This window comes from Mesocricetus auratus, unplaced genomic scaffold (genome assembly GCF_017639785.1).
Source record: "Mesocricetus auratus isolate SY011 unplaced genomic scaffold, BCM_Maur_2.0 Super-Scaffold_100043, whole genome shotgun sequence".
Classification (NCBI taxonomy): Eukaryota; Metazoa; Chordata; class Mammalia; order Rodentia; family Cricetidae; genus Mesocricetus; species Mesocricetus auratus.
The window spans coordinates 241,313-249,576 of record NW_024429220.1 but is presented as its reverse complement, the minus strand read 5'-3'; the positions used below and the strand labels follow the sequence as shown (position 1 = coordinate 249,576).

Here is an 8,264-nt window from a genome sequence, read left to right as displayed (position 1 = left end):
AAATGAAGTACCTTTATTTGATTACACTTGTCCTTCATGAAATCCATATGTTCAACTTTCAACAGAGTACCTCAAAATAGCCATATGTGTAGAAAAAACTTTTGTAGTTGCTAAGTGAAGTAAGACCATTTTTGTGGGCTGATAAATCCAATCTGACTTATGTCACAGAAGCAAAGGCTATATACACATGTCCATGTACAGACAAAATAAGAGTGGGGCCAAGAAAGTCTGGAAAGTTGACTGCAGGAGTGACTATACCATTGGCCATACCAAATTTTGCTGTTTTGGTCTCCAGAACTATAAGAAAACAGATTTCCCAACTTTTAGCTTTTATTGTATTGTGCAGCCCTAGCATACTCGAATGCCCCTTTCCTCAGTTTCAAATGTCTATAACTCTTCTGTCCATGAAAGCCTGAGGAGAGCTATCTATTTCACAGTGCCATTTGAATCTCTTTCCCCCATGCACTTGCAAGCAATAACTGTACCAATTTATTCACAATATTCCTTGTCACTTTAACTTCTACCTACCTAGGCATCCAGTATTTTGCTTAAAACATATTTGTTTTATTTTTCCTTTAATATAGGTGCCCTCTCCATAGCTCAGGCTGCCCTCCAGTGCACAATCTTCCTGCCCTGACCACCCTTGTGCCTTGATTCTAGAAGCATGCCACAACATATGGCTTAAAACATTTTCCTGATCTACGAATGCATGGATATTGAACACTGAGAGGAATATGGGACGTCAGCAGAACAGAAGCAATGGAAGGATGCCTTGTGCTAAAAGATGTGGCAACAGGGATGGCAGGTGTAGAAAGAATAAGTCATAGCTATAATGCTTGGTGAATAGCCAAGAAATGGATATTTTTTATATTGTTGGAGAAGGTGAGGATAAACCTAAGAATATGAAGAGGAGTGTGAAGAAAAACTGAATGAAATCTTTAGTTTTTCTTTTTAATATGAAAGATTGACCTTAACTTAAGTTTATTCCCAACTATCTATTAAAACTCAAGTTAAATTATTTATATTAGTCTACATTCTGCTACATGACTCATTACCCATCCACCACACTGAACATCTGTCTATATTTACATCTGGATAAAAAATCTGTGCCTCTCTGATTCCTTCCCAGAGTTCCTATCTTTGCCTGAAGTCCCATTTATGCTCTCCTGCATAGTTATTGGACATTCATGTCTTTATTAAACTAATCAGAAGGTACCTTGGTAGATACCAGTGTACAAAAAGATTGTCCACAATATTTCACTTGTTTTTTCTTAATAAAAAGGAAAGGTTTTAATTCTAACACAGTAAAACTGTACATAACAAGAATAATTATCAGGCAACAATTACATTCACAATGTCCAGTCCATTTGTATTTGGCAAATTTGGGGAAAGTATTCAATTATTTCTCCTGTCTTCATGAGTCCAAAGTTTTATACATAGATCACTTTCTATAATAACTTGTATTGCTAGCCTAAAAGTTTCTTCTTAGACCTCAAAACATTTTCTTAGACAAACAAGGTAAGTTTTTGTATTTTTCAACCTTTAGAAGATTTGCATATCTTTTGTGATTTTCTTACTTGAACAAGGAAAACTATAACTATCTAGTCTTCAAGCCCATCAGAGACCTGAGAAGGATATAATATTACCTGAGTAAACAGAAAGTACAAAGCAAGCAACTGCCACAATAATATCCAAATTGAACAAGAAAGACATAAGGGAAGTCTACTGCAGAAATTTGCCAAGACAAGGTATGCCAGGACTTCAAGATTCCTGCTTCACAGAAATGCCTGTCAGATATCCTACACTTGTATGCCAGGGATGGATACTCCAACACTGCAGAGGAACTTTGGGTGACTGTCTAGACAGCTGTCTCTGTCATTTCTGAATGGAATATAAAAAGAAAATGAGCCATAGATAGTTCTCAGATGTGAGTGGAGTGCTAAAAAGAGCTTGATGCTAAACTCAGTGGCCAAGTAATATTCTTTAGTGCTGCATAGCTTACTAGTCAAGGAATTCTGCAATTTTTGCCTAGAAGAAATGTTCAGCACTCTTACCTTAATAGTAAAACCAGAGATGAGCATTCCTTTTAATATAGGAGGCTGAGAGATTTCCTACTCATAGATGATCATTTTCACAAGACTCTATACCTAGGTACTTTGTCGTAGTAATAAGTTTAGGTAGTTTATAAAACAAACACTTGCTGAGTATATAAACTTATTAAGTTTAGAAATACTTAGTGTAGAAAAAAGGCACTTAGCTCTAACGATACATTGGCAAGAAGAAAATTTAATTTTCGAAGAATATTCATTGGTGATTGTATAAAGATACGATTTCAATATGATATACCACTTTACCCCAGCAGCATCTGAGTCTTAAGGGCAGATAATGTAAGCAACAACACAAACTGACATCAAAAAAGAGAAATGATGAACTTATTGCTTGTATATATTGTATGTACTTATTGTACATAGCTCTTATGTTAGTAGTTTTTCTTTTTACATTGAACAAAAAAGGGAATTGTGGTGATGTATTATTTATGATTTATTAAAACTTGCCTGAGGATTCAGAAAGCAAGATCAATCTCAAGCTATAGATATCAGACAGTGGTGGCACACACCTTTAATCCCAGGACTCAGGAGACAACGGCAGATGGATCTTCCTGAGTTCAAGGCCACCTAGGACTACATGAGATTTAAATCAGTCTAAAAGAGTAACAGAGCTCATGTCTTTAATCTCAGCACTAGAGAGATATAAAAGATAGGAGCAGGGACTTCAGTAGTCAGTCTCAAGCTTCTCCAGTCACATAGCAGTCTGGGATTTCAGTCTGAGGTTTGTTGGAACCAGAAGCTCCTGTCAGTCTGAGGGAGGGAAGAGCTAGTGGCTGGCTATTTTGCTCCTCTGATCTTCAGCTTGAAGCTTCAGTTCCCCACCCCTAAAAAGAAAGAAATGTTCAACTACCATCATTCTGAGGTAATTTATATAATTATATTGCTCTTTCTTAAAAACCATTAGTAGTTGAGTTTAGATATAGCAAATAATAAAAGGTAGACGGAGCATGATAAGTTCTACCCACATAGAAAGATTTAAAAGTGACCCTTGTATAAAGACAAGGTCAGTGGGTCAGTGTCTGTACGTTCAAACAGATGATGCATGATCCTCTATGAAATGTATCTGAAGTTAAAAATCATGGACTACTACAAACTATATTTCTTAAAAAATAAAATTTTGGTTTAAAATCTGCTGTTCTCATTCATTAACATTTCTATGAGTGAGAAAAATAATCAGAATAATGTTTCCTAATGCATTAGGACCCTTGTGCATTTCAAGAATTCTTGAAACATATAAAATCAGGCCTATTAGAATTAAACCTGACTTCTCTATGGAAACTCTGAAAGTCAGAAGGTCCTAGATAGATATTCCACCAACAATAAGAGACCACGGATACCACCTCAGACTATTAAACCCAGCAATGCTTTCAATCACTATAGGTGGAGAAAACAAGATATTCCATGAAAAAACAGATTTAAACAATACATATCCACTAGTCCAGCCTTATAGAAAATTCTGCAAAGAAAACTCCAACCCAAGGAAGTTAACTACAACCAAAAAACATACGCAATAGATAATCCCACTTTACCAACAGCCAAAAGAAAAGAAGCAAGAGGGATTCACACAGTACCACTGACAACAACAAAGTCAAAACAAACAAGAATTAGCAATCAGTGGTCATTAATCTCCCTCAATATTAACGGTCTTAACTTGTCTATGAAATGACACAGGCTAACAGAATGGGTACAGAGACAGAATCCCTCCTCTTCTCCCCAGGGAGGGCAAGGGCCTCCATGAGGGATTTTCAGAGTCTGTCACATCATCCCGGGAAGGGCCTAGGTTCTTCCCCATGTGTCCAGGCTGAGAGAGCATCCCTCCACATGGTATGGGTTCCCAGAGTCTTTCTGTATGCCAGGAATAAATACTGCTCCACTCTGCCAGGTCCCACAGATTGCTGAGGCCTCCTCTCTGTCACCCAGGTTCGGTGAGAGGGTGTCTGGATCAGTCCCATGCTGGCCCCTCAGTCATTAGTCTGGGGTCCATGTGTTCCCTCTTGTTTAGGTCAGCTGCCCTAATGTACAACATAATATTTAAATTTTACTCTATTTTTTGCTGCTGAAATATTTTGAAGAGACTAGTGTTGTTGTTATTTTGCTAGAATTACTCTTCCATTTCAAATATTTGGCAGGTTTTATTTTGGAGCCAAAAATAGAAGCTTTTTCAGTCAGCTGTCTCATAAAAGTTTAACTCATTATCTCCACAAAAGTTTCTATTTCTCATAAAAAATTCAAACTTGCTAAGAAGTTGAAACTGTTTGAAAAGTTGTTATTGATGCTCAAAATGTGTCCAGGGACCTGAACGTCTCTGATACCCTGGTCTGTGTCTAACCATTCATAAAAATTCCTTTTAATAACTAAAAAGTGGGGACTATCATTGGGTGAACATTAGCTAGAGCATGTCCTTGCAAATTTCCATGCTGCTTCCCAGAGCTGCTATTCTCCACTACAGTCATTTATGCAGAAGAGAGCTTGCATAATTACACAACCTTGATTTTCTTTTAGCAAAATAAAGGAAAGGTGTTTAAGAGTCACTGCATTCAACAATCCTAAAGAAACCATATTTGTGGATCTGAGAAAGTTCCTGAGAACAAGAACGAAAATTTCTCACCATGTGTTAGAGACTAGCTTCATCCAAGTTCCTGATAAGGTCTCTGGGAGAAGACAGGATGGAAAGGAGTTTAACACTGAACCCTATGTATTTACTCTAGTCCCACTCAGACCTCCTGCTTTTATGAAAATAGACAGACTGGATAAGTTATAATGTATGACAATCAAGTATTTAAGTGTAAAACATTGTTTCATTTTTTTTCAGGGAGCTGTTACAGCTATGTTTTTATTCTATGACATCATTTTTCCCTGGGAAGACTTTTCTGGTTTTTGTCTCAGCTTGGACTGTGGTAGCTTCAGGGAACCTGGTTTCTCTTCTCAGATCTCAGGGAGGTAGTAACTAGCTTAAGATCTAACATATATGCTCTTCCCTGTGATTATAAATCTTGAGCAAGTGAGGCTAGAGAGAAGGCTCCATGCCATTGAGAGCGCTCACTGCCCTTCTGGAGGACCTGAGCCCAGTACTCATGGAGAAGCTTACAGCAGTCTATAACTTAAGATCCAGGAGATCCAACAGTCTCTCCTGCATCTGCAAACAGCAGGCATGCAATGTGTGCACAGACAAGCATGCAGGAAGGACATTCCTACATGATAACGTTTTACAACATAAATCTTGAGCAAGTGTCACCAGGATGGAAGGAAAGTTTGAAGAGTTGTCACCATAGCGACTGCACTGGCAGCAGATGTCCAAGCTGCTGTGCCTCCTGCTGCTTGCCTTTCAAGATTACCTTAATTTTTAATTTCTAAAGCCCAGCTGTTCCAAATCCATATCTAATATCCCTCCTGAAAGTTCTTCTTTGTGCAAGTCAGTTAGAAATCTTTGTATAATATATGCACACCAAAGGTTTGATTTATGCCATTTTTAGTAAAACAAGTTGACTCTCCAACCTCTCAAACTAGATAGCTCTCAAACTCTTGAAGATGAGGACGTGGAGCAAATTCAATTCCATTTTGAAAAAATGGCATATAGAATACCATCTATTAAAATAAAAAACAATAATCTGCCAAGTTTTAGTAATTTGAAATTTATTACCAAGCATTAGTCATCTCTTTCAATGTATAATTTCTGACTTAAATGCTATTTCTTTGATAACTCTCACTTGGGTATGATAAAATTGTGTTATCGAGAACGAGAGGCATATAGCAGAGTGCTGGCAAGGAGGTGTTTTTTTAACATGGGAAAGGTGTTATTTTAAAACTGGCAGGCTTGTTTCCTTCCAGATGGAAAGCAAAGTATACCTGAGAAGAGGTTTTGATTTTCACTCTGCAAAAAAATGAGATTTAGATGGCCCTTATTATATTAGGTAATAGATAGGGAATGACTTTGGAGCTTGTGCATTAACAAATGATGTCTCTTCAATACTCTGACGGTGGAGTGGACATTAGATAATACCACAGGCAGCTGTAAAGTTGTAAGGCAGAATACTCCTCAAGATGACCAGCTTTGGTATCATACTGTCAATAATGGATTCTGATGCTAACACACAGACACACACACACACACACACAGGCACACACGCACACACACTACTTAGAACATTTTCGATAATTCTTCATTAATCGGCCCTCAGTCTTGTTTATATTTATGTATTATAGTTGTTATAGCTGTGAGAGAGGTGTTTGAACATTACAGTTTTAAGAGACATACAAACAATGTAGTGGAACCTTATCCACTCCCCATCCCCCTTATCTTCCTATCTCTCTTAATTATTCCCTTCTTCTACCCAGTGACCTGTCTGCCTTCATATGCTTGTGTGCAGTTTGGGTGCAGGTAACCACAACTACTGTGCATTCATGATGACAGCTAAAATGCCATATCCAGAAGACAACATGATATGGTATTCCTCTTTATTTATTGACGCTCACAGTTTTCTATGTCTTCTTTGGTTTACAGAGCTTGGAGGGGGCAACATGGCTGTCTACATAGGAGTGAACCTGCAACAGTTGTGTATTTTTAGCACCTTATCAGTTACACATTTCTACATTAACCATACCTAATGTAAAAAAAGAAAACAAGAAAGTAGAAGAAGCTTTTTGATCAAAATTAGAACAGAACTATATATATATATATAATTAGAAGGCAGTTTGACTATATGGTCATTTCACAAAACAACAATAATAAACTCTTCCCTAGGTTCCTTGATTTCTTCAGCCACAGCCTTTTGACCAGGTTTACACTATGAGCCATCTATCTCCTCTCATACAGGGGTCTCAAATATAATAAGAGAGCCAATGATTATCCCTTCAACCACCATGACATGGTGGTTTCAGAGGACACATCTTTTCTGGTGGGTCAGTATTGTACTACACAAGTTCACTGCTTTGTAAGACCAGTAATGATTTTCTGCTCTAGCACCCTGCATAGCACCTCGAAAACAGTGAGTTGATTATCCAAGTGAGTCTCACCTTGAGTTTTCTGTGTTTTATATTCAAAATATATGACATCTTCCGCAGTACAGTGTTACTGTAGTTCTGTTAGGCATCCAAGTGCAGTGGCAATAAACGGTTTGCATTGTGGGAACTCATTCAGCCAAAAGTCTGTGTGGTACCAGACTCTTTGGAGACAGTGTCTCAGGTGCAATAGGCTGGCTGTCTCTTGGGTGGTGGTCAGGTAGCTGAGAGCAGCATCCTGTGCCTCCAGGGAGAAGACTGCGGTGATGTTTTACCTTCATTGTGTAAGCATTCACCAAATAAATATTTGAAATTTTTTATCCAGATGTTCATGAACTTCCTAGCTCTAGCTACAATTTGTGCCAAATGTGGGACTTGAACCCATGACCCTGAGATTAAGAGTCTCATGCTCCACTGACTGAGCTAGCCCGGCATCGTGGTGCACGTCTCTAGTCCCAGCTACTTGGGAGGCTGAAACATGAGGATCACTTGAGTCCAGGAGTTCTGCTGTAGTGTGCTATGCCAATTGTGTGTCCACACTAAGTTTAGCATCAATATGGCGACCCTGGAGGTGCAGGATGCTGCTCTCATCTCTCTAACCACCACCCAAGAGGCACCAGCCTGCCCCTAGTCCACCCATAGCACCTGAGACACCCTCCAAATGTACTGATACCTCAAAGACTATTGGCTGAATGAGTTCCCACAAGTATGATTTTGCAGCCTCTATGGATTCCATGGTCAATACTCCCAGAGAAGCAAATCATGCCTGGCACGGGGTTAAAGGTACAAACGAAACAAGAGCCTTTGAGTTTTTTCATGGTCTGGATTGAAGTTCACTTGAGAAAGGGGATTCACATCTCTAAATATGATCATATAGAAGGTAAAAAGGGAATGTATCAGGTGATGTATAAAAAGTCATTAATTTAGTGAGCAATTTTCATAAAACAGAATTAAAAGATGTATTTTCTACATTTTCTACTTTATTTTTTTTCACAGAAAAAACATGATTAAAAATCTTTTTATATTGATATTAAACATTTTCCTATTTATTTTTTTCATTGCTGTCATTTTATTGTAATTTTTTATATTTTATTTTCCAGTTTAAATTTAGATAAGAAACAAGGTTGCTTCACAAGTCAGTTCCAGGTCCTTCTCCCA

General features: G+C 38.0%; 1 non-coding gene across 1 annotated transcript; it reads right to left on the bottom strand.

Moving 5' to 3' along the window:
* Window positions 1-7,466: 7,466 nt before the first annotated feature.
* Window positions 7,467-7,539, bottom strand: Trnak-cuu. Its single transcript has one exon. It is a non-coding gene; the product is annotated as a tRNA-Lys (tRNA).
* Between the last annotated feature and the right edge of the window lie 725 nt (window positions 7,540-8,264).